Here is a 27,583-nt window from a genome sequence, read left to right as displayed (position 1 = left end):
CCTCGGAGGACGCGGGGGCGGAGCCTCGGGGGACGTGGCGCCGGGGCAGAGCGCGGGCGGAGCGCAGGTCGAGCGCAGTGCTGTGACGCCGTGAGAGTGCTTTACGGCTCAGTCACGCGTGGACACTGGGTCCACGGAATGAGACCTGCCAGCATCGGGCAGTTACGTTACTTAGTAAGTGGAGATACGCTGACCCAACTGGGATTCCTGGGCCTGGTGATCTGCTAGGTTTCAACTCACGTACATCTCGGTGTTGTCCTCATTTTTCAAGGCCAAATTTTGCCTTGTGACAGGAATAAACACCGTGTGAATCCATCCTTGACCTCCCAGCTCCCCACTACCCCTTGTTGAGGCTGTGGTGGTGTCCCCCGCCTTGAGGGCTCCTTTCCCAGTTGCTCTTGTGCCAAACCAACTTTTTAAAATAACTCCAACTTGTTTCTACTTAGGTGAGCCCCGAACAGCTTATTTAACTCTATTATGATTTCTCAGATGAAGACATGTATCTTGCTAGGATGTGGCAGGATTTGTAAAGCAGCTAGCCAACCATCTGGCATAGAGTCTGCACCCTAAACCTTGCCATTTACCCAGGCACCTTGTTTTCTATATTTCTATAACTTTACTCCTAAAGTATTTCATTCATTTGTATATTAAGCTTTTCATTAATAGGAACTGACATGGTATTCTCAGTACTTAGCACGTGCTATGTAATAGTTTATCACTATAGCTCTCTGAGTTTGAGACTTTTTTTTTTTTTGGGTCCGGTCATGGGGCCTGAACTCTGGGCCTGGGCGCTGTCCCTCAGCTCATGGGGCCTGAACTCTGGGCCTGGGCGCTGTCCCTCAGCTCTTCAGCTCAAGGCTAGCGCTCTACCACTTGAGCCACAGCGCCACTTCCGGCTTTTTTCTTTTTGCTTATGTGGTGCTGAGGAATCGAACCCAGGGCCTCAGGCATGCAAGGCAAGCGCTCTACCACTGAGCCACCTTCCCAGCCCCTGAGTTTGAGACTTTTATCTCCATGTTGTGGGTGAGGAAACTGAGGGACAGAAAAAGATCGGTTTATTTATGGCTAGACGACTAGTAAAGAAGCAGAACCAGGATCCTCCCAGCCCTCACATTCATTAAGAAACAACATCTAGGTGCTGATTACTCATGCCTGTAATCTCAGCTATTCAAGAGGCTGACATCTGAAGCAAACCAGACAAGAAAGTTCATGAGACTCTTATCTCCAAGTAACTACCAGGAAAGGTTGAAATGGAACTGTGGCTCAAGTAGTAGAGCACTAGCCTGCAAAAAAGCTCAGGTATAGTGCCCGGGCCCTAAGTTCAATCCCCAGGACAGGCACAAGAAAAAAGGAAAGAAAGAGAAAGAAAGGTGGAGAGAGGAGGGAAGGGAAAAGAGAGGGAGAATGAGAGAGGCGGGGAAGAGGGAGAGGGGGGCTGGCAGGCAGACAACAGCTGGGTGCTGGTGGCTCACACCTAAATCTTAATGGTGAGTTCAGGCTCCCAGAACAAAACAAGAAAGGAGGGGGAACAGGGGAGAAAGATTAAGAACTTGCTTTTGATTGTGAAAACTGAGTTGAGCCCATTTCCAAACTTACACAAATTTGCATCTCATCTACCATCATAGACATATACAGTGGCCATATGGATGAACCTGACATCAATGTGCTTAATCCACATCATCATCTACACTGCATGCCTTATACTTTCTTTTATTTGTTTAGACAAGGTCTCCATATATAGCCCAGTTTGACCTAGGACTTTTCAATCCTATTTTCTCCACCTCTCAAGTGCTGGAAGAATTACAGATGTGCACCACCATGCCTGGAAACCTGAACTTTTACCTGAAACTTTGTGATGTTTGAGTCTGAACTGTAATCGAGCAGCCTCTTAAACTTGCAGGCCTCACTCGTCCTTTCCAGTAGTAGCTCAAGCTTCAGTTCCTCCATACACTCTGTTCTCTGTTGAACCCTCAGCATTATTTTACTTATTGTGCCCAGAGCCTAGTGATATTATCCTTCAACTCCTGTAGACTTCACCTGTGCTCCCTAACATAGGGAATCCATCCAATGTGGCCCTTTCTACGTTCCTGTACCTCAACACAAATTAGCACTCTTTATCTATTCTTAATCTTCATACTCATCCTTGATCAATTTCCTTGTGTGTGGGGTGTGTGTGTCTGTCTGTCTGTCTGTCTGTCTGTCTGTCTGTGTGTCGGTGTCTGTGTTCACTAGTGCATGTGTCAGTACTAAACTCAGGGCCTTGCATCTTCACTTTGCTTCTTCACTCAAGGCTGGTGCTCTGCCACTTGAGCTGCAGGGCTCCACTTTGGCTTTGTGCTGCTGGTTAGAGATAGTCTCATAGACTTTTCTGTTCCGGCTGGCCTCAAACAATAAGCCTCAGAGCTCAGCCTCTTGAGTTTCTAGGATTACAGGAATGAATTGCCAGCGCTGGGGTTCTCTTCTGAAGTTTTAAAGTCCTAAAAGAGAAAGAGAATTTGACTTTGCTTAGTCTTTATTTCCAGTCTGCTAGTTGGTACTTCACATAAAAGGGAGACAAGTGGATTACTTAAAAAAAAATTACTGTTGCTGCCAAAAAAAAAGGCAGAAGGGATGCAGAAGAGCAGAAACAATTGATGTGTGCTGTGAACCTTTTTCTTCCAGCCTGGAGAAAAGCAGTAACCACAAGGCCAGTAACTGTCAGGGTGATGATTCCTTCCCAAGTCCTGTGAGACAGAGCTCCAACATGATCCCCCCTTCTGCAAGGGGAGGAAGGATGTCTTTTTTAAGTCCCTCAGCTAGGGTTTGAACCTAGGCATTTTCAGTTTGTCAAACAGAAAGATAGATAAGCCATTTATTTAAAATAAAGGAGTTTTAAGTAACAAAATACGTACATTATGTCCACTAATTAGAAAACATTGATCTAGGGGGCTGGGAAGGTGGCTCAGTGGTAGAGTGCTTGCCTTGCATGCCTGAGGCCCTGGGTTCAATTCCTCAGCCCCACATAAGCAAAAAGAAAAAAAGCTGGAAGTGGCGTTGTGGCTCAAGTGGTAGAGCGCTAGCCTTGAGCTGAAGAGCTCAGGCCCCACGACCGGACCCAAAAAAAAAAAAAAAAAGAATACATTGATCTAAGAAGGCACTCTGCTGGTGTTTTCAATTTTTTGTTGTTGTTGTTGGTTGTGGACTTGAACTCAGGTCTGGGCACTGTCCCTGAGCCTCTTTGTGCTCAAGGCTAGTGCTCTATCACGTGAGCCACAGCATCACTTCCGATTTTCTGGTGGTTTATTAGAGATGAGAGTCTCAGGGACTTTCCTGCCTGGGCTGGCTTTGAGCCGCAATCCTCAGATCTCAACCTACTGAGTAGCTAGGATTACAGGTGTGAGCCACTGGTGCACAGCATGTTTTCAGTTTTTAATTGCTAAACTGGACCAAGGGATTTCACTCCTTTTTTCTAGGTGTTATATGTAAGATCTCTCCAGAAAGGTCGCAGAACAGATTAGAAACTAGAAAGCTCATTGTTTCCCTGAAATCTAACCCCACCATTTTTCTCTATATCATAAAAGGAGGCTTTCCCCATAGATACTTGGACTTGACAGAGTGCTGGAAATCTGCTTAGACAGGAGTATATGCCACTGCCACCCATCCACAGCACACTTATGGCAGACCCTCTTCTTTCCTCAGAGTTTGGCCTCTGGCAAAGACTATGGGGGAGAGGGAAAGGAAGGTCATTGATCCCTATTGTGCATGGACTGGTGAGCTGCAAGTCTACACAGCACATCCATTGGCCAGATCTAGATTAGCAAATCTACCATCTACATAAAGGCCAGCACATCTAGAGGTGAAAGAACCTGATCCTTACTCAGACCCATTCAACCAATAATACATAGATAATTGCATTAAAAATAAAATTAGCTTAACACTAACCCATGACCTTCGGGGTGGCTCAGGCCTATAATCCTAGCTATTCAGGAGCCTGAGATCTGAGGATCACAATGTGGAGCCAACCCAGACAGGAAAGTCTGTGAGACTCTTATCTCCAATGAACTACTCAGAAAAAGTTGGAAGTGGTGCTGTGGCTCAAGTGGTAGAGCAGTAATCTTGAGCTCAGGGACAGAGCCCAGGCCCTGAGTTCAAACCCCAGGACTGGCAAAAAAAAAAAAAAAACCTTATTCCTCAGTTTAATTTCTGTAGAGTGTGCTGCTGAACAAATATGCTATGGTTCTTTAGTTATTCTCCCACTGATGGACATTTCAATTGTTGGCAGTACCCTACTGGTACAAGCGGAGCTGCCAAGATATTCTTCATGGACCTCTTTGTACACATGTGCAAATGGTTTGCCTGTAACAGACTATAACAGATATTCTACATTCCCCACCCCCACATTGAAGTGGCAGTGACCTTCTTCAGGTGCCTGGAACTTCTCCATTCTACCACTAAATTTTCGACTTAGAATTCTCCACCTGAGCCCTGAAACTTGGTAGCATTTCCATGCAAGCCTTGTGTTACCTGGATCTTTGCTGCTCCCATGACCTCTCATCAACTTCTTGTTGGGGTTGGGGGGACCTCATTGTTTCTGTGCTCTCAATTCCTCTCCTCCATGGTTTCAAGCACAACTATGTAGTCACTAATGTTTTTCATCTGCAGGTTAAGAGGAAGAGCTTTAAGAATATCTTGTAGACTCTTATCTCAGGCCAAGAATATGGTGCATTGGGGCCTATCATATTTGAGGCCCTGACATCTCTCTTCATTACCCCCAAGCTTGCACAGATCTAAATTTCAAAATTATACTCTTATAAATGTCACAGCAAAACTATGTTCCTTTTTCTTAATGCCTGTTCTGGGGCTTGAACTCAGGGCCTGGGCACAGTCTCTGAGGTTTTTTTTTTTTTTTGGGGTCCGGTCGTGGGGACTGAATTCTGGGCCTGGGCACTGTCCTTCAGCTCTTCAGCTCAAGGCTAGTGCTTTACCACTTGAGCCACAGCGCCACTTCTGGCTTTTTTCTTTTTGCTTATGTGGTGCTGAGGAATCAAACCCAGGGCCTTGAGCATGCAAGGCAAGCACTCTACCACTGAGCCACCTTCCCAGCCCCCAGTCTCTGAGTTTTTGTGATCAAGGCTAATACTCTACCACTTGAGCCACAGCTTCACTTCTGGCTTTTTGGTGGTTAATTTGAGATAAGAGTATCACAGACTTTCCGGCCTGGGCTGGATTTGAACCTGAAGCCTTCCATGTCAGCCTCCTGAGTATCTAGGATTTACAAGCATGAGCCACCAGTGCCTGACCTAAAGCTAGAGTAGATAGATGTATGTGCATGTCTATACATATAAGTGATTTGAATTTATCATTTCCATAATTTATCACAATAAGTCTTTTAGTGTTGATGCAGTAAAAGTTCAATTTAAGCCAGGTTCTGGTGGCTCATGCCTGTAATCCTAGCTGTTCAGGAGATTGAGATCTGAAGATCTAAGATTTAAAGCCAGCTGGGACAGAAAGTCTGTGACTCTTAACTTGAATTAATCACCCCAAAGCCTGTGACTCACAGGGCAGAACAGACACACACACAAAGTTCAATTTGATTTATAAGAGGTCAGTCTGGACTTTGTTAAATATGCTTTGTGTGTTAGTTGGAGGCTTTTGGGGGGAAAGGGACAATGCTGGGGCTTGAACTAAGGGGCCTAGGTGCTGTTGTTGAGCTTTTTTGGCTTTGAATCTGAATCCTCAGAACTCAGCTTCCCAAGTTTCTAGGATTGCAAGTGTGAGTCACCAGCACTAGTCTTTTTTTTTTTTTAAGGATGCTTAATACCTACAGGGAAGATTTAATAATAGGAACAGCTGCAAAGGATTATAAATCACATAGTGATAGTAAACTTGTCTGTAATATAAATGCTGTTGCTCAGTCCAGTGTAGTGTGAATTTACAGAGCGGTTGTATTTTCCTCCCTGCCTTTCTTCCAATCTGAGGCATGGATATAACCCTCAAACTGCAGGACAGGTGCCAGCAGGAAGTGGCCTCTGGGCCTTGGCTGTCAATCTTTTTTTTTTCTTTTTTTCCTTTCTTTTTTTTTTTTTTTTTTGGTCGGTCCTGGGGCTTGAACTCTGGGCTTGGGCGCTGTCCCTGCCCTCTTCAGCTCAAGGCGAGCGCTCTACCGCTTGGGCTACAGTGCCACTTCTGGTTTTCTAGTGGTTTATTGGAGATAAGAGTCTCATAGACTTTCCTGCCCAGGCTGGCTTTGAACCGCAATCCTCAGATCTCAGCCTCCTGAATAGCTAGGATTACAGGCGTGAGCCACCAGCTCTGGCTCCTTTCTCTTTTTTTTTTTTTTTTTTTTTTTGTGAAAATATCGTACAGAGGGGTTACAATTACATGGGCAACGTGTAATGAGTACATTTCTTATCAAGCATTGTTGCCTCCTCCTTTGTTTTCCCCATACGATCCCTTCTTATCTCCACCCCCCCCCCAAAGTTGTAAAGTTCGTTTTTCGACATAACATCTTTTACATTTCATTGTTGCCATGGGTCCACCTGTATCGGCTGTCAATCTTGAGCCCTTTGTCTATACTATCCTAACAGGCCACAAGATGGAGACGTGACACTGTGAAAAAAGGCATACTGCCTTTTGTGAACTGGGATCAGCCCCAAAGTTTTCTTAGACCGAACTTCATTGAGTAGGAAATAAGATTTTAGGAATTTTTCTTTGTTTAATGTAGAGGGTGTATACGGTGGTTGTTTCATGAAAGCTTAGGCTCCCAAGTTTTGGAGTGGAGTCCCTATAACCCATTCTGAAAGTATGAAGAGAAAAACATGTATTCTGGTCATAATCTTTTTATTTTTTGGTGTCTCCTGGTTCCTTTTATCTCTTTTAAGTATATTTTTAAGAGTATATGCCAGACCTGGGCTTGACTGAAGGCCTGGGCACTGTCTCTTAGACTTTTCTGCTCTACTAGTGCTCTACCACTTGAGTCACGGCCCCACTTCCAGCTTTTGATGATTAATTGGAGGTAAGAGTTTCACAAACTTTCCTCTCCAAGCTGCTTTGAGCTGTGATTCTCTCATCTTAGCCTCCTGAGTAGCTAGGGGTACAGGTGTGAGCCACTAGTGCTTGGTTTTATTAAGCCATCTTGATCTCTTCTCTTTTTTTATCTTGTCTTGGTCACCAGGCCCAACTTCTCATCAACTTAGTCTTTATCCCTTCTTAGTTTATGGAAATAAGACAAAAATGTGAATCAAAATAACTGTGAAAAAATAACTGTGAAATCAGAAAAAAATTGTGAAAATAATTTGATGTTTTTCTTCTTGTGAATGTATTATCCTAGTCTTCCTATAAGAGCCAATGAATAAGAATTTTTACCATTCCTCTCTGTAGAAAACAAAATGAAACAGAAACTGATAGAGTTCTTATTTTAAAATACTTTTTTTTATTGTTATTATAAAGGTGATGTGCTGAGGGGCTACAGGGCTACAGTTACATAAGTTGTAATGAGTACTTTTTTTTTTTTTTCCGGTCCTGAGCTTGAACTCAGGGCCTGAGCTCTGTCCCTGAGTGTCTCTGTGCTGAAAGCTAGCACTCTACCACTTGAGCCACTGTGACACTTCCGTTTTTTTTCTGAGTAGTTTATTAGAGATAAGAGTCTCATGGACTTTCATGCCCAGGCTGGCTTCAAACTGTGATCTTCAGATCTCAGTGATCTCAGCCTCCTGAGTAACTAGGATTATAGGTGTGAGACACTGGCGCCCAGCTATTTCTTTTTCCCTCCCTCCCTCCCTCCCTCCCTCCCTCCTTCTTTTCCTTCCTTCCTTCCTTCCTTCCTTCCTTCCTTCCTTCCTTCTTTCCTTTCTTTCTTCCTTCCTTCCTTCCTTCCTTTTTTCTTCTTGCTGGTCTGAGTGCTTGAACTCAGGGTCTGGGCACTGTCCCTGGGCTTCTTTTGCTCAAGGCTAGCCTCTATCATTTGAGTCACAGTGCCACTTCTGGCTTTTTCTGAGTAGTTCATTAGAGTTAAGAGTCTCACAGACTTTGCTGCCTGGGCTGACTTTGAACTGCAATCGTCAGATCTCAGCTTCCTGATTGTTAGGATCATAGATGCAAGCCATCAGTGTCTGGCTATGACTACATTTCTTTTTGGACAATGTCACCCCTTCTCTCACTCTCCCAGTTTTTCCCTCATGTTCCCATCCACAAGTTGTATAGTTCATTTTCAACAGTGTCTAGTGAGTACCACTGTTGCATTTGTTCACCCCTTGTCCCTTCATTTCTGTGTCTTCCCTTACCATCCCAAAGACGGACAAACAAACGAAGCAAAAAGAAAAGAAAAGCAACAATAAAGGGGAAAAAAACCTCATTCCCATTTCCTGACATAATTCTTAAAAAGCAACAGAGTTACGTAAGAAATGTCTACAGAAAAGCGCACCCATTGTAATGGTACTGAACTATGAATTTTCAAAATGGACTGAATCTACATAACCAGTGCCTGGATTAAGATGCAAGCAATACCATAAGAGGCCACTTCTGGCCCTATTCAGTCTCAATCTTTCTCTCATCTAAGGGTAACCAGCATCATTTCTAACATTATGGGTTACTCCTATTTTTGTGCTTTACAGAAATGAAATGAAATGACCTAGTTTTTGTTCCCCTGTGAGCTGACCCAGAGATGAGCATTTTCAGACAGATTTATTTGGGAAGTGCCAGAACTCTGGGGGTCAATGGCAGGGGAATTCCTAAAATACCACTGTGTCCTCTTTCTGCTCTGACATCACTGAGATCCATTACCTATCACATTTTCATCTACTTTCATGACCTTGAGACTTTCCAATACAGTGCAATTACTTTATGGAATGCCCCAGTCTACAAGATTTGAGTTTGTCTGTTTTAAGGTAAAGAATATAGCCATGGAGTGGGTATGTTGTTTAAAGTCATACAGCACATAAGAGATAGGGAAAGGTCTTCAATCCATACCACCTGGCTCCCAAAGCTTGGTTTTTAACCATTCTAATCTGGTAGATTCTTAAAACTATTTAACTGTGTAATATGTGGGTAGGGGCAGGAGGGAGGAAATAGGGGGAAGTGAAGGAAGGAGTGACACTGTCCAAGAAACATTGTACTCATAACCTGACTTATGGAATTATGACCCCTTTGCACAACTCCTTAATAAAAATATTTAACTGAACTATTTTATTTTGCAAAGTGTTAAGTGAGGCAGGACAGCAGAGGAATAGGTGAAATGAGAACAAAAACAAGTTAAAATCCAAGGCCTAAATAAGCTAAGAGGTAGGAAATAAGCATAAGTATTGTATTAACAGATAACTAGAACTCTTTCCACATTAGGCTGTAATAGCTAACCATGAGTCTGTGTGTGTGTGTGTGTGTGTGTGTGTGTGTGTGTATGTGTGTGTGTGTGTGTGCGCGCGTGTGTGTGCGCGCGCGTGTGTGTGCGTGCACACTGTCTTGTATCAACTCTAGCACTTGAACTCAGGTTGTCTAGTCTGCTCCTCTGTCCCTCCACAACTTGGCATTTTGCTAGTTAATTGGAGATAGACTTTTATACCAGGCTGGCTCTGAACCTCAATCCTTAATGTCTGTGATATGTTAGGCTGCAGGTCAGAAAGGGTATGGAAATACATGTGAGAGCTACAGCCTCACTACAAGGCCCTAACAGGCCTGAAAACCCTGCTTGGCTTAGGGACACTAGTGGGTGTCCTCCATGGGAGCCTAGGAGATAGGGCTGGTGCCATGTCTGCCCAGGAATTTAATGGTTACTATGCATTGAGATATGGGGACCTTCCAAGGCCTCCTTGCTTTTACTAACCCCTGCAAGAAATAGAAACAGTTTCTTTTCTGGGCCAAGATTCAGCTACTTAGCTGAGTTTCCATTGTCTTGTATCCTTCCCTCCAGAGCTGTAGGTAGTGGAATGGTGCCCTCTCTCTCAGGAACCCATGTCTAGGACTCAGTCCTGTGTCATGGGCTGTGGGAGTCCATTTTGAAACAAATCTATTTCTGAGTCCCTGCGGAGAGCAGCCTGCCCTGAGTCCAGGGCACCAGAGGAGGCAGGAGGAGGGACAAACTTTTCAGAAGCTAATGCTTGTAAATACAGTACCAAGCAGTTAATTTCGGGGAAATAGACACAGCATATTTAATCTCCCTCATATAATATCTTTATTAACCTACTGTAATCACTCTTCCTTTGACTACTGGACAGAGTAAACATTTATGAAGTGCTTATCTGATCCCAGGCCTACCTCCTTTTGAATGTAGAGCAGATTAAATATTTATCTACCATACTTCCTCTTCCTTTTGACTTTATGACAGATCAGGAAATGTTTCTATTGGATTTTTCATTTAATTTTTTTTGGAGTGCACAAGTAGGAAAGGAGACAGAAATAAAATACAGGTGACTGGGTTTGATCCCATGATGGGATATATTGTGGGTGTCATGGAACAGAGCACTTGGCCTAGTTTACAAGAAACTCAGTGCAGCTAATCAACCCCCATCCTTGTATCCAGCTTGAGAAGAACTCAGGCAAGACTTGAACATGAATGACAGGATGGTTGATTGAGAAAGAAATACAGCAAAGAAAGGAGATTATGTGCCACAGGCATGTCATGGGAAGACAGCTCCTTATACCTTTTCAGAGCACAGACATGAGCATTGGGTTTAAGTAGAGAAAGGATTAGGGGCAGGTGGCAAACATGCATAATTCAAGAGTTCCCATTGCAGCTCTGGCCTGCCTGGCCATGATCTCAATTCTGATTCCCTGGGTTCCTGAGAAGTTACCTTTGTCATCATTCAAAGAGCACCATATAGTTCCCATGAGATAATTTCTCCAGTTCAGGGTGCAGCCTGACCATTAGCAGCAATCATCTTCATCTGGGTGTGATCTGTCCTGCAAGGTTCTGCTCTTGCTTAGGGATCATTTTAAAGGTATTTATCAATCAGTCCTGTCTTTCTTGGAACACAGGGTGACTGCAAAGAAATAGCTTAAAAGGACAACAAACAAAATGGAAGCAAGAGATACCAGGCTTTTATCCTGGCTCCATTTAATTTGTGACAGCAAGAAAAGTTTAAGTACAAATACACTGAAACTGGGTTGTCTCTGGCATGAGAACCACAGCATTGGAGTGCTTGCCTGATCCCACATCCTGGTCCTTTGGTTTGGTTTTGTATTTTTGAGATGCCATCTTGCTAACTTTCCCGAGACTAACTTGGAACTTGGCATCCTCCTGCTCCTGCCCTCCTGACTAGCTGAGATTACAGATGTGCACTACTGTACCTGGATCTAGATTTACTTTATCTTCACTGTATTTTCGAGCTCCCATCACATTGGAATGGTAACAAATCCCATCTCAGCCATTCGGTAGACATCTCTCCTGATCTCCATGGCATGCTAAGGATGTATAGATTAGCCAGAAACAGCCTTTAGGAGGAGTCACAAATAGTTTCCTTCCCCATAGTGTTTCCATGGAGATTGGCACTATTTATGTGCTTGTTTCTTTGCTCCTCCCTTCATCTGTCCAATTCTAGGTGTAAGGTCAGGGAACGATATAGGACACTCACTATATCTTTTATCAAGAGTACAGGAATTTTCCGTAGTGTCTGTGTTAGTCTCTGTTTCTCAGAGTGAAGTCTGTTGGTGTTCATGGGCCTCTTCTGCTGGTTGGGCACCAGTACCTGAGGTGAATCAGTGACTCACTCTTGACTCAAACTGGCTGGTGACCTTCCTTGTGAACTGGCCCCACTATGGTCTTTTGGTTGCTTCTCTTCCAGAATGCTTGTTATCATTCCTATTCAATGAGGTCTATTTCATCTCCAACAGAAACCTGGTTTGCCAGGTGACCAGCCAGACTCAGATCCTATGTCCTCTGCTTCCCCAAGGACCTTCAACATTAGGGTAACTAGCACAGGCTGAGGGACCTAGTCTTTCCCCTTTGCCATATCTGTGCTGTGACTTCACACACACACACACACACACACACACACACACACACACACACACACACACACACACACACACACACACACACACAGAGATTCTTCTAAGCTGGCCACCAGTGGCTCATACCTGTAATCCTAGCTACTCATGAGGCTGAGATCTGAAGATCATGGCTCATAGCCAGGCCAGGCAGAAAATCAGTAAGATTCTTATCTCCAAATAATAATCAAAAAGCCAGAAGGGGAGCTACAGCTCAAATGATATAGAGACAGCCTTGAGCAAAAAAGCTCAGGGACACCACCCAAGCCCTGATTGAGTTCGAGGGCCAGGATGGCACCAAAAAGAAAAATAAAAGTTCTTCTATAAGTTATGTGACTCAGTTGATATGAAGATGGCATAAAGAATCTCAGTGACAGCTGCTGATCAAAAGAGAGTTGGTGGGATGATGAAAGAAAGAATTTTTTTGAAAAAAATATGAAAATATGAAATCCCCTGGTGAAATGGTGAAACCCATTTGGTACAATAAACACACACACACACACACACACATCCATGAGAGAGAATGACAGAAAAGTAAAATAGGGAGGAGTATCAACAGGAAGAGAGGTCTAATAAAGAGTGAATAAAAATGAATATGAACAAAGTAGTTTGTCTACATGTATGAAAACAGAACCATGAATCTTGTTGAAATTTTTGCTTGTTTGTTGTTAGCCTTCAGATTTTTTTGTTCAAAGCTAGCACTCTGCTACTTCAACCACAACTCCACTTTTGGCTTTTTTTGTGATAATTTATTGAAGATAAGAGTCTCACAGACTTTGCTGTCTGTGTTGGCTTTGAGCCTCAATCCTCAGATCTCCATCTGTATTCATTCCTGTCTAGTTGCTATTACTATTCACTCCTAAACCACAATAAGACACGTTCACCTTCACATTCTGAAAGCTGCAACAGAGGGTAACATTGGTGGTACCAGGCTAGAGATTCTGCAGTTCTAGGGAAACAACAGAGATGGAAAAGAGAGCCACCTGCAGAACAGCAGGTGCTATCCCAGGAACACTTAGGCTGTTGAAGGACATCTAAATGCCCAGGCCACATGGGCTCTGTATATAGTGTTGAAAGAATGCACTTGAGTCGGGCGACGGTGGCTCACACCTGTAATCCTAGCTACTCAGGAGGCTGAGATCTGAGGATCACAGTTCAAAGCCAACCCGGCAAGGAAATTCCCTGACACTCTGCAGTCTACTTCATCTTATCACCAGTTAACCACCAGAAAACCAGAAGTGGTGCTGTGGCTCAAGTGGCAGAACACTAGCCTTGAGCTGAAGAGCTGAGGGACAGTGCCCAGGCACAAAGTTCAAACCCATGACCACCACCACCACCAACAACAACAAATAGGATCCAGGTGACTACTGATGAATTATCTTTTTTATTTTCTTTTTCTTCATTTTTTTGGGGGGGGGAGTCCAGTCGTGGGGCCTGAACTCTGGGCTTCAGCGCTGTCCCTCAGCTCTTCAGCTCAAGGCTAGCACTCTACCACTTGAGCCAAACCGCCACTTCCAACTTTTTTCTTTTTGCTTATGTGGTGCTAAGGAATCAAACCCAGGGCCTCAGGCATGCAAGGCAAGCGCTCTACCACTGAGCCGCCTTCCCAGCCCCTCTTTTTTATTTTCTGTAAGACATCAGAAAGCTTTTGCCAAAGGAATATGGTTACAACAGATAAAACACAAACGCAAGAGACAGAGCAAAGGAAATGTGAACAAGATTAACCAGTAAGAACCTTGAAAAACAAAGTCAGCTTTTCTCTCAGAGAAAGGTGGAGATCCAGGCAAAGGCCAAGACATTTCTTCTATATCAAGTGGATTAAAGATATTTGGTCAAGGATGTTGTATTTACTGCTTAAAGCAACTCTACAAACAACCCAGAAACCACCCATTTGCCTGGTTTTTTGATTTTGTTTTTTTTTTTTTTTTTTTTTTTTTTTTTTTTTTTTTTTTTTTTGTTTTTTTTTTTTGGGGGGGGGTTGGGGTCTGGTCGTGGGACCTGAACTCTGGGCCTGGGCACTGTCCCTCAGCTCTTCAGCTCAAGGCTAGTGCTCTACCACTTGAGCCACAGTGCCACTTCCGGCTTTTTTTTTTCTTTTTGCTTATGTGGTGCTGAGGAATCGAACCCAGGGCCTCAGGCATGCAAGGCAAGCGCTCTACCACTGAGCCACCTTCCCAGCCCTTGATTTTGTTTTTTATTGGTCATGGGGCTTGAACTCTGGGCCTGGGTGCTGTCCCTCAACTCTTCAGCTCAAAGCTAGTGATCTACCACTTGAGCCACAGTGCCACTTCTAGTACTTACTCTGCCACTGTGCCAGCCCTCCATGAGATTCTTATCTCCATATCACTAAAATGTTGGGAGTAGAGCTGTGGCTCAAGTGGTAGAGTGCTAGTCTTGAGTAGAAAAAGCTCAGGACAGTATTCAAGCCCTAATTTCAAGCCCCCCCCCCCAAAAAAAAAGAAAAAGAAAGAAAGTGAAAGAAGGAAGGAAGGAAGGAAGGCAAGAAGGAAGGAAGGAAGGAAAGCAGGCAGGCAGGCAGGAAGGAAGCAAAGAAGGAAGGAAGGAAGGAAGGAAGGAAGGAATTCCAATAAGTGTAAATCAACCTGGAAATTTAGAACAGAGTCAACAGTTCTTGTACTTGTTATATTCAAGTCAGCTTTCTTCATAGGCGCTCACTGGGATGAGACAAATACCTGTCAGATGTAATTATTAATTTTGTCAAGGTAGACTGCAGAGCAGGGAGGGGGGAATGGGATTGTCTGAGAATTTGGGCCACATACTCACTCTTACCAGGTCTGAATCCTCTTCAGCACATGGCGAAATGAGGATCAATTCTCTGTCAGGATGGCAAGTGCCAGTACTTAGAGGAGCAGATCAGAAAATATGTATGAATGCAGTGTCTGTGATGTTTGATAGCTCAGGGCTCCTGGGACATAGCTTGCATTCTGCAGTTTTCTGGTGGTTAATCGGAGGTAAAAGTCTCATGGACTTTCCTGCCTGGGCTGGCTTTGAACTTCTAGCTACCACTAACACACTTTGTATATGGAAGTGAATTTTTTTTATTGCAGTTTAGAAGTGACTAGTAATAGTGGTTAGGCATGAATGAATAGAGAGAGAGATTGAAATGGCCATCTCTTTAGTTGGCTTTGCTTGAACAATTTTAATCCAGCAAGTGGTTCAGGTAAGATCCTTACACTTCAGCCAAGCATTTTTTTATGCTTATTTGAGTTGGTTTCCAACAAGATGACAGGGCCCTAACAAATGTACAAACTGTCCCTGCCAAAGATTACTGAAAAGATCAGGCTATACAGTGTGCGTTGGCATGGGCACTGAGCCTTCAGAGGCTGCTGTTTATGGAGAGACCTCTGAGAATGGGTGTGAGCATGCGTGTGGATATGTATTTGGACATGTAAGGGACCTAGAAACAAAGCTGATGAGGTAAAAGAGATCAAAGTGCTGGGGTGAGCGGGTAGGATACTCACTCTCTTTGGGAGGCAAAAAGTCAAGAATATCTTCTGGGTTTGAAGAAGGTCGTTTGGCTCTGCCAAAAGATGCAGAGGTGATGGTTAGGAAGGGGTTTTGAGAAGAAAGAAAGAAACATCAGACTGGAGGCTGGAATTATGGCTTGGATGAGATGTGTTCTCCATAAACCATATGATGCAGGCTGGGTTCATTCCCATGGTGCTCTCCGATATAGGAGGTATTTAGGAGGTGCCTATGGCCCTTGAAGTGGGTAATGGAGCCTAGTCCCTCTCTGTATCTCTCTTATCTACTACCCCAGCTCCTGTGAGATGAGTAGTTTAGTGCAGCTACCTCATCACAGGGCTGAAGGCAATGGAATCAGATGACGCTAAATTGCTGCTTCTGAAACTATGAGCCAAAGCAAAGCTTTATTCCTCCCAAGTTATTTGGGGTTGGGGAGGGGTAGGCTTGATCTACAAATGAGGGCCAGGCCAGTGTGTCTAGAGTGGAAAGCAGGATGTTGAGAAACCCACACTATGGATGGTATCTATTGCAATCAGAGTGTTCCCAGACACTGTGGGGATATATGCCATAGCCACTGTCACCTGGCTGCATAGGCATCCAGGGAAAGTGTCCAGGGTACAACCTTCATTCCAAAGGTAATCTTAAAAACAGCCCATTAAACATTAGTCTATAGCCAGGCACTGGTGGCTCACACCTATAATCCTAGCTACTCAGGAGGTTGAGATCTGAGGATCACAGTTCAGAGCAAGTCCAGACAGGAAAATCTGTGAGACTCTTATCTTCAATTAACCACCAGAAAACTAGAAGTGGAGCTGTGGCTCAAGTGATCAAGTGCTGGGCTTGAGTGAAAGAGCTCAGAGCTCAGGAATAGCACTCATGCCCTGAGTTCAAGCCCTAGGACCAAAAAGAAATTTTTTTTAGTCTATGACAGAGGTTGACATGGTCTCCCCTGACCACCTGGTTAACATCAAACAAACAAGTTGATCAGCCTACTAACTCTTGTGTAAGTCTTCCTGGTAATTTCTATTCTTGTGCTTTGTGTGTCTTTAAGTACAGAAAGGGTCAAACTAGGGGTACAGAGCCATTTACTATTATATCATTCTATAAGAATCTTGCCAGAGCTGTTTACCTTTTTCTCTGTGTGGTTTCTTCAAGTACAGGAATATCATTTATTTGCCCCAGGGCAGTTAATCTTCTACAGGGGCATTGCTCTACTGTTTGTAATTGTTCATGAGGAGCATGAAGGTTAATAAAAGAATATGGTACCTAAGCACTACTCATCAAGTCAACTAAATTGACAATGTTTATTTCTGAACTCCTTGCTCCTATTTCCCGTGTCTGCTTTCCCTATTCTATCCAGCTCCAAAACCAGACCCCAGCCCCAGCCTGGTGGGCTTGCAGGGATGACCTGCTGAGCTCTTTTCAGGCCATCAGGAAAGCCAGCTCCAGCAGCTGGCTGTCTCAACTGGTGCTGCTGAGCCTCTGTTTCTTGGTGCATGAGATGAGAGACATAGCCTGTACCTAGCAATCCACCCAACAGAGGGAGAATTCTTCTTCCTGTGAGCTTTCAGGTCAGTGGCAAATGCATATGGGGGTGTAAGGGCAGAGTAAATATGTAATTGATGCTGAGACTTGATATTCAAAATCATCTGAACTCACAATTTCCTGTTGGAAATCAATCCTCTTAATACTCAATATATGTGTGTGTTTAAACTCATAAAAATGGTTTCAAACTAATCTCTATGTCTGTGCATCAAACACCAAGATGTCACTGCTTAGAATCTTTCTGCTGGGGGCTGGGAAGGTGGCTCAGTGGTAGAGCGCTTGCCTTGCAAGCCTGAGGCCCTGGGTTCGATTCCTCAGCACCACATAAGCAAAAAGAAAAAAAAGCCGGAAGTGGCGCTGTGGCTCAAGCGGTAGAGCGCTAGCCTTGAGCTGAAGAGCTGAGGGACAGCGCCCAGGCTAAGAGTTCAAGCCCCACGACCGGACCCCCCCCCCCCAAAAAAAAGAATCTTTCTGCTGGGGCTAGAAAATGAAGAGGCTATGATTTATACCTTTTTATTCATATGTGTATATGTGTGAGCATATTATCTGTCTGCATATATGCAACATATACTACTAAAGAGAACACATTTATTAAAAGTTAAACTTTTTGGCATCATTTCCAAATTTAAATAGTGAAAATAAAGACCACAAAGGAAACTGCCTACCCTAAATGCATCATGTGAAAAAACAAGCATAGATGACAATGTAAATTTGTATCCAATTTCTCTTGTCATATCACATTAGACCCATTTACAGTGGCAAAACCCTAAGGTACTGCTGTGAAAGAGCGGGCGATTCATTCCCAGGTGTGCTGCATGCAAATCACAGAGCCCAAAGCAAAGCTTGTCCTGGTGAGCCTTCCATGTTGATGAGCGACAAATGGATGCCTCCCACTGGGGGTTGAGACATCAGGTTACCTGACAGAGCATCATCATTTCAGCAGTGTGAGAACCAACGTTTCTCCATTTGAATCATATTTCCTTCAGTCAAGTGGTACAGAATTGCTGGAACAATAGGCAGATCTGAAACCCAGGGAAGATGCGCTGATTCAGAATAATAGATCTGCAAGTGATTGTGACAGTCAGTAAAGAATCTGTCAGGCACGAAAGTGTTAAAAGTACTCAATTTGAAACCCAAACATACCCCACTACTTTTAACCAGTGTAGGTGATACCAATTGACTTAAAAATTAATTGCATATTTTATTATTTATTTTTGTGTCAGTACTGGGGCTCAAACAAAGGACCTAGGCATTGCCCTTACCTTTTTCACTTAAGGTTAGTGCTTTACCACTTGAGCCAACCTCTACATTCAGCTTTTTGGTGGTTAATTGGACTTCCCGGGCTGGCTTCAAACTGTGATCCTCAGATCTCTTCCTCTTGAGTAGCTAAGATTACAGGCATAAGCCACTAGTGCCTGCCATTGCATGTTTTATTTGTACCAGTCCCAGCAACAGCACAGGTACCTCATTATGGGAACTTTTATCAAGCAGGTCATACAAATTGCTCATATGTCTGTTCTATTGTCTGTGAAGTGAGATTTATTCTTCTCCTGTTCTGGAGCTAAGGGAATTTTCTCTTCTGTGCTCTGGCATGAAGAACATGTCGTTATATATTAGAGTCGGGACAGCCCTAACTTCCCCCACTTCCAAAGCTTTTATATACCTTTACTCCAAAGCAGACCTCATGTATGTTTTTCTACATAAGTTGAAGATACATAAACCTTACCTGGTATTTATCAAATAGTATTTTCTTAATTTCTTCTCTTGAATAAATTTCATGATGGAGAGGACTTCAGTAGATAAGTAGCTTGGTTGAATCCATGTGCACCATCATAGGATGTATCAACTAACTTAAAACTTTTGATAGAAGCCTTTGATCAAACACATTAGCTTGCCTTAGTTCAGTGTTATTGTTGTTGTGGTTGCTTTGGGGTTTCCTTTTCCTTGTGTATGCCTGAACTGGGGCTTGAGGTCAAGGGCACTGTCCCTTTCATTCAAGGCTGGTGCTCTACCATTTGAGCCACAGCTCCCCTTCTGGCTTTTTGATAATTACTTGGAAATATGTCTCACAGACTTTCCTGCCTGATCTGGCTTTGAAATTCTCAGCTTCCTTAATAGCTAGGATTATGGGTGTGAGCCACTGGTACTTGACAACCAGTTCATTTTTTTGGGGGGTGGGTGGCAATTGTGGGGCTTGAACTCAGGGCCTGGATACTATCTCTGAACTTTTGTGCTTCAGACTAATGCTCTACCACTTCAAGCCACAGCTCTACTTTTGGCTTTTTGGTGCTTAATTAGAGATAAGTAACTCACGGACTTTTCTGCCTACTTTGGCTTTGAACTGCAGTCCTTATATCTCAGCCTCCTGAGTAGCTAAGATTACAGGTGTAAGCCACCTGCACCCGCAGGCTTCCTTTTTTTTGCCGGTCTTGGGCTTGAATTCTGGGCCTGGGCACTGTCCCTGAGTCTCTTTTGCTCAAGGCTAGGGCTCTACTACTTGAGCCACATCACTACTTTCGGCTTTTTTTCTAAGGAGTTTATTGGTGATGAGTCTCATAGACTTTCCTGCCTAAGATGGCTTCAAACTATGATCCTCAGATCTCAGCCTCCTAAGTAGCTAGGATGACGGGTGTGAGCCACTGTCATACAGCACTTTTTCATTCTTAAACAGACAAACTGCAAGGCTGACTAACCTCTTCTACATTGTTTCTTTGGGAAATCCACAATGAAATTGTGTAGGCCTTGTCTTCTGTTTCTTTGGAGTGTATCTACAAATGGAACCAACTTGCTGTCACCCAAAAGTAGTGCTTGTAAGAGCCTCTATGTCGTATTTGTCACACAAGCACAATGATGATTGGCTGGTTTGAAAGGTTCTGAGGCACTGCTGACTTTCTTTTCCTCCTCCTGTTTCATTTCCTCCTTACTGTTTCCACAGTAACTAGCATATTATTTGGAGATGCTCTGTTATAAAGTTTGAGACTCTGTTGTACAGATGTAATGGCTCCCAGTATTGAAAGGTGGTTTACTAATACCTTGATATCACATGTACTTCTATATTCATCTGCTAACATTTTTTGGGGTCACTTGTGAGATCTGGCCTTTGGGAGGAATGATCAAGGACACCATACTGGCCCACTGCAAGTGGGATTACTGCAAGTCCTTTTTTTTCCCCTTCATTCCAGTCCTGTGGCTTGAACTCAGGTCTTACCACTACTGTCCGTGAGCTTTCATGCTCAAGGCTAGCACTCTTGTCACTTGAGCCACAGCTCTACTTCTGGGATTTTGTAGCTAATAAATGACTCCCATGGATTTTCCTGCCCAGGCTGGCTTCCAAGTAGCTAGATCTCAGCCTCTCAAGTAGCTAGAATTACAGGCATGAACTACCAGAGCCTGACTGCCTCCAAGTTCCTAATGAGCTTGACCTTCCAAATTTCCTGTTGACAACAGTGTGGTCCTGTGGTCATTTGCTGTCTCCTCATTTCCTCCTCCCCAAGGGCCCAGGCCTGGGTGCAGTGCTCTTCTTCCTGGGAAAGGTTCTGCAGAGGGTGATATGACTGACTCCTTCTCTCCAGGTGGCAGCAAATGTTGCAATCACCTTGCTCACACAGGGCCTATGATGTCCTCAGGTAGGTGGTGGGCAGGAAATGTGGAGCTGGCATGAATCTCCATGTAGTCTGGGCCAATTATCTTTCTAAGGGTGTTGTAGATATGATTACCTTCTCCTGTATAATGCATAATCTGCCATTCAGGTTTGCTTTGCAATTTCCTGAGTGCACTTGCTATAAGGGGTCTGGCTTGGAACTGAATTCATACCTGCAGGCCACATCTTTATGTCTGGTGATGCTAGAACATGCGCATTTCTACTCTATAGCATCTTTTTCTTTCAATTTTATTGTAAATGGCTGTACAAAGAGGTTACAATTCCATAAGTAAGGTCATGAGCACAACGCTTTTCAGTCAATGTCACCCCTTTTCTACCATTATCCCCATTTTCCTCTGGCCCATCCCTACACTTAGGTTACAAAGTTCAATTTTTATATACTGTATATTGGTTATAATCACATTTGTTCACCTTTCCTCCATCAATTCATAACATATTCAATAAAATAATGGCAGAAAAAAATCCCCAATCTCAAGTAGAGAAGGTCATGCATGTGAAGCAGGCTTATAGAACACCAAACAGACATGGTTAGAGAAGAAACATGACTTGACATATTATGGTGTAAATACTAAATACTAAATATGCAGAATAAAGAATATTGAAAGCAAGAGAGTCAGCAAGTAACTTACAATGGCAACCCTTTTGAATAACAGAAGACTTGAAGGGCATGGAAGGCTGTAATTCAAGCCCTGAGGAATAATAATTGCCAACCTAAAGAAGTAAAAAACAGAGATGTTATCCTTCATAATTGAAGGAGAAAAGAAAACCTTCCATGAATAACGAAAGCTAAAGGTACTCATGACTATTAAATCACCACTGTAAAAGATACTAAGAGAAATCCTATCCACAGAAGAAAAAGCAAAACAAAACAGGAAAATACAGGAAATGATAAACCTTACCAGATTAGCATAGCAGGAAAGAAGCAAGTACCATAAAAACAATAAAATGACAAGCAATGGGAAATATATTTCAATACAATATTGAATGTTAATATTTTTAAATCTCTGATCAAAAGACACAGAATGACAAGCCAACCATATATTGCCTATAAAAAACACATCTCTCTGACAAATACAGGCTTGGGTAAAAGGATTAGAATCTAAGCAAATGGGTGCCAAAAGCAGGTAGGAACAATTATACTTCCATCTGAAAAAATAGATTTCAAAATAAATTAATCTGAAGAGGCAACAGCCACTTCATGTTAATAAAGTGAATGATTCACAAGGGGGAAATTACAGTTGTTAATGTATATGCACCAAAAAGCAGTGCATTCAAGTTCATTAAACAAACACTTCTGGTAAGTCCAGAAGCATTGACAGCTCTCAGTACAATAACAATGGAAGACTTCACTACCTCAGCCTCACCAATAGAAAGATCATCCAAACAAAAATATCAATAGAAAAACTTCAGAACTAAGTGACCCCATAGACCAAATGGACTCAGCAGACATCTAGTGTTTTCTTCCAAAGTGGCATAGCACACTCTGAGCAGTCCATCGAGTGTCTCCAAAAGGGGTCATTCTTGCTGGATGCTGGTGGCTCATAACTGTAATCCTAGCTACTCAGGAGACGGAGATCTGAGGATTGAAGTTCAAAGCCAGCCCAGGCAGGAACATCTATGAGATTCTTATCTCCAATAAACCACCAGAAAACCGGAAGTGACATTGTGGCTCAAGTGGTAGAGAACTAGCCTTGAGCTGAAGAGCTGAGGGACAGTGCCCAAGCCCAGAGTTCAAGCCCCATAACTAGAACATAAACAAACAAAAGCAAAACAAACAAGAAAAGGGTCATACTCTAGAACACACGTTTCAGCAAATGTAGTACCCTTATAAACTCCCACTATAATTGAATTAAACTCTAACTCAACAGCAAAAAATACTATACAAAGTATTCAAACACATTATTGAATGACAAGTGCATCACTGAAGAAATAAAGGAACAATCAAAAAAGTTCTTGAATCCAATAAAAATGAAAAGACAGTTTCTTCTACAATAAAAAGCACAGTATCATTGTTGTTCTGAGATGATTTTTTTCAGTACTGAGATTGTATGTGAAGCCTTGTGCTTGCTAGGCTTTTCCTTTGCCACTAGAGCCAGGCCTCCAGGCCTGCTTTGATTTTTTTTTTTTTACTGCATAAAGTTGAGATTTAATTTATAAAAAATTGACAAATTCTTGTACATATAAATGAAGACATTCCACTGGAAGAAAATAATTTCAACAAAGCAGTTTATGAATGCGGTGCCTCTTGACCAGTGTTACCCCCTTCAACATTGTTATTCCCCTTAACCTGCCCTTTCCCTTACTTTTCTTAATCTTCTGGGATGTACAAGGAATTCTTGGCTGCAATCTGATTGAAAGCATATTCTTTTATTTATTTTGTTTCCCTCTAAAATACAAAATGTGAAAATAAATTATTGGAATGGAATCTGCTGGATATTCACCAAACGTGCTTTCTCTTTCTGGGTTACTAGCTCAGTGTCATTTTCCAACACTGGTCTAGTCAATAAAATATGACCAGAAGTGGTTTACATCTATCTCTTAAAGGCCTAGATTCTAAATATTCTCCCATGATTTTTTTATTGTGAACATACTGTACAGAGGGGTTACAATTACATGGGCAAGATAATGAGTACATTTCCTATCAAGCATTGTAGCCTCCTCCTTTGTTTACCCTTCACATCCCTTCCCAGCCTCCCTCCACTCCCCCACCCAATCCTCCGCCCCATACCAAAGTTGTAAAGTTCGTTTTCGACATGACAACTTGTACCTGCTTTGATTCTTGACAGGATCTCTCAAACTATTCTCTCAAAACTGACTTGTGCTTGACTTGTTCTGTGATTTTTGATGCCTTTTGTTTTTTTTTGTTGTTGTTGTTACTGATTTTCTTTTGTGATCTATGCTGGTCTTGTTCCTGGGCTAGGTTAGCTATAGGTAGAAACTTCACCTTCAGACCTACTTGTGAGAATTTACTGGAGGTCTTTATACACGACAGGGGAGCATAACATCTGGATCCACCCATTTTCTACTCCATCTTTTCTTTCCATTACAGAAAACTCTCCTGGGCAGTCTTGTCCTCGCCACCTTTATGATTTCATGCAATGTACATTTCTATTTTATATCCAGATTAGTATCTGTAATGTGACAGTATGGTGGTAAGTCCTAGCTTTTCTCTGTGTATTATTTTAGGATATGTTATCATATTAAACCAGTAGGGCTCTTGGCCCTTTATTCTACCTGGGAAGTATGATAGGGGCAAATATGGAAATGGAGTAAAAAGAAGGACTTCAATTATCCAATCTATACCATAGTCTCAATTCTAACTATATGAGAAATGCCTAGAGAACTTTTAAACTTTATCAGTGATAAGGCTCCATCTAAGACCAGAGGTATCAGACTTTCTGGGGTTGGAGCCATGAATTTAAAAGCTCCTTATTGACTCCCCTCTCATGCAGCTAGGGTTGAGAACTATGGTTTACTAGCTTTAATGTGCATGACCATGCCCAAGCTCTGGTCAAAGTGCAGCTTCTGAAAAGCATATCTGAAAGCAGCTAAAGGAGGTCAATGTTCAGGGCCAACCCAGGAGATCTGATGCTGTCAGTCCTTCGAGCCCCTTCCCCCACTCCCAGTTTTGATCATTTTGACACTGGGAATTATAATTGGGGCTTGCTAAACACATACTCTCCCACTGAGCTATAGCACCAGCCCACAATATTGTCTAAGTAACTCATTTCATGTGTGTACCCAGGACGGAAAGTCACATCATTGCAAAGTAAAAGGAAGTGGAGGAATCTTCCAAATTAAAGAGGAGGGCTCTATTTATTCTTGAAATGTGTGTTCTGAAATACAATCTCAAGGATTCAAGCATGCTATTAGAAACGTTATCAAGCTATCCTCTGGTGGCTCATTCCTGTAATCCTAGCTACTTAGGAGGCTGAGATCTCAGGATCTTGGATCAAAGCCAGTCCAGGCCAGGAAGTCTGAGACTCTAATTTCCAATTAACTAAAAAAAAAAACCAGAAGTGGAGCTGTGGCTCAAGTGGTAGGGCACACTAGCCTTGAGTACAAAAGCTCAGGGACAATGCCAAGGCCCCAAGTTCATATCCTAGGACTAGCACAAAAGAAGAAAAGAAAAAAAACATTATCAATGTTATGGAATGCATTGGGATTCAACTAGGGTGAATATAGAAACGTTTTCTTGGATATCTGTAAAATCATCTATTTTCCTGTGGTAGGTACTGGCCCCCATTCTTGAAGCATGACACTAGGTCTCTGCTGTTGATGCCTGTGTGTTGTTTCAGTATGCAGTAACCAGATGTGAACTGAACTCAATTTGGGAGACAGAGAAATGTGAGGAGTGTTTTTGCATACCAAGTGGAATTCAATGCTGCAACAAGTAAGTCTCAGGCCAGTGGTATGGGGTGGGGGTGGGGGGGAGGTAGTCATTTCTAAAGTGCAACTGCCCCCTCTCAAAATCCCCTTTCCTCAGCTTATGTTTTCTTTTGTATTTTGAAACGGGGGTCTATGTTGCCCAAGCTGGTCTTGAATTCCTGGGTTCAAGTGATGCTTGCCAGTAGCTGGGACTACAGGTTATGTGCCAGACTGGGTTTTCTTTATCAGATTCACAGCCCTTGATACTAAGGTTTGTACTTGCTAGACAAGTGCTCTACCACTTGAGCCACATGGCCAGTCTTTTTTGTTTGTTTGTTTTTTTAGGTTATTTTTTCAGATAGGGTCTCTTTTATGCAGGCTAGCCTTAAAACAAGATCTTCCAACCTATGCCTCCTGCATACCTAGGTTAATAGGTTTGTACCACCAGGCACAGCTTATTTGTTGAGATGGGGTTTTTGCTAAGTTTGTGACTGGACTAGCCTCAAACCATAACTCACCTGATCTCCATTCCCTGAGAAGCTGGGTTTATAGGCTTAAGCTAGTTAAGAGGCTAGGTAGAGTAGTGTAGACAGTGAAAATGAGCAAGGTACAGACAACTTTCAATACACACACACACACACACACACACACACACACACACACACACACACACACACACACATCTCCTGGTTTTCCAGTCACACACCCAGCCTCTCCTGTTATCAACACCCCTGCTACAGGGCACATTTTTAATAGGGAATGAATCCACACCAATCTTTATTGACATTGTCCAGTATAGAGTACACATGAGCATTCACTCAATGCTGTGGGGGATCCTGGTGTCCAGATAGTTTTCAGTAGTATTCCTTCAGGTACAATAGATCAATTTTCCATGGTAAGTACTGCGTATTTGGCTCTGTGGCATGAAGTTCATTCCTGTCATTGGCAGCCATCAGCACCACTTTTCATCTTGTGAAAATGCAGCTCTGGAGCTGGAGTTCAAGACTAGTGTTTGCACAGCATAGTGAGAATCCCACCTCAATAATCTCAAAAAAACGGATGGACATCGGTGGCCCACAAAAGCCTATAATCCTACTCAGGAGGCTGAGATGTGAGGATCGTAGTTAAAAGTCAGCCTGAGCAAGAAAGTCTGAGCAAATCTTATCTCCAGTTAACCACGCAAAAAACTAAAAGTGGAGCTGTGACTTAAGTAGTAGAACACCATCCTTGAGAGTATAATAAAGGTCAGGGACAGCACCCAGACCTTGAGTTTCAAGCCCCAGGCTTAGCACCAAAAAAACAAAAACAAAAACAAGGGGCTGGGAAGGTGGCTCAGTGGTAGAGCGCTTGCCTTGCATGCATGAGGCCCTGGGTTCGATTCATCAGCACCACATAAGCAAAAAGAAAAAAGCCGGAAGGGGCGCTGTGGCTCAAGTGGTAGAGCGCTAGCCTTGAGCTGAAGAGCTAAGGGACAGCGCCCAGGCCCAGAGTTCAGGCCCCACGACCGGACCCCCCCAAAAAAACAAAACAAAAAAACAAGACATCGCAAAAATAAAACAAAACAAAAATAACCTATCAGGGCATGGCAACATTCCTAGCACTCTAGAGGCTGGAACTAGAGAATGATGAATTTGAGGCCAGCCAGGGTTACATATCAAGACCTTGTCTTAAAAACATAATCTTAAGCAAACTAACCTGGAAAACAAGAACCCAAAGCTTAGCCCAAAGTTGGTACCCATCAATCATTCCCTAGAGCATTTTCCCATCAGTCCCTGGCAAATGCCATTCTCCATTCTATTTCTATGAATGGGAGTACTGTAGGAAGCTCCCATAGTGAAATCGAATAGTATTTGTCCTTTGGAGAACAGTGTCCTACACTAAGCACAATGTCCTTAAGATTTATGCATTTACAATGTACCAGAATTTGCTTTTCCAGGACTTTAATACTCCTTTTTATGTATATGCCATCCATGCTACATATTCATCTCTTGATGGACACTTTGAACTGCTACTGACTCAGTTTTATGTATTTTTATGCCTGGTGATACTGAGGTTTGAACTCAGAGCCTTGCACCTGATAGGCAGATGCTATACCACTTGAGCCATGCCTCTAGACTTTTCTGCTTCATTATTTGTTTAATAGTATTGCACTTTTCCCTAGAATGTGAGTCTCCTATTTATGCTTCTTGTATAGCTGAGAAGACAGTTGTATGCATGTCACCTCAGCTTTTTATTGCTTGAGACAGAGTCCCACCAACCTTTAACTTCAAACCTCCTGATTTTAGCTTCCTGAGTAGCTGAGACTACAGGATGAACCAACAGACCTGCCTCATTTTTGTTTCTGAAATTTGGTCAGTATCGTTACTCTTAAAGACTTATATTCAAATAAATATCTAAATGTTTATTAATGCTGTTCTAGAAGTTGGCCTGGTGGTCACTCTAGCCTTGATCTTGGAGATTTCTAAGAACAGAAAAGATCTGAGCACAGGCAGAAGGAAGAGCTGAGAGGTGCACTTGATGACATGCCATGTGCTTACTGCTTTACTGTCCTTATGATGGCCCAAA

The 27,583-nt window shown here is 42.9% G+C and overlaps 1 long non-coding RNA gene across 1 annotated transcript; it reads left to right on the top strand.

Annotated features, from left to right (window-relative positions):
- Positions 1 to 63: 63 nt before the first annotated feature.
- On the top strand, positions 64 to 27,583 carry LOC122122372. The gene is made up of 3 exons (XR_006150147.1): positions 64 to 174; positions 24,949 to 25,043; positions 27,304 to 27,583. It is a non-coding gene; the product is annotated as an uncharacterized LOC122122372 (long non-coding RNA).

This window comes from Dipodomys spectabilis, unplaced genomic scaffold, assembly GCF_019054845.1.
Source record: "Dipodomys spectabilis isolate Male_0828 unplaced genomic scaffold, ASM1905484v1 ptg000207l, whole genome shotgun sequence".
NCBI lineage: Eukaryota > Metazoa > Chordata > Mammalia > Rodentia > Heteromyidae > Dipodomys > Dipodomys spectabilis.
Note: the sequence above shows the minus strand (reverse complement) of the source record. Positions and strands in the feature narration are given on the sequence as shown.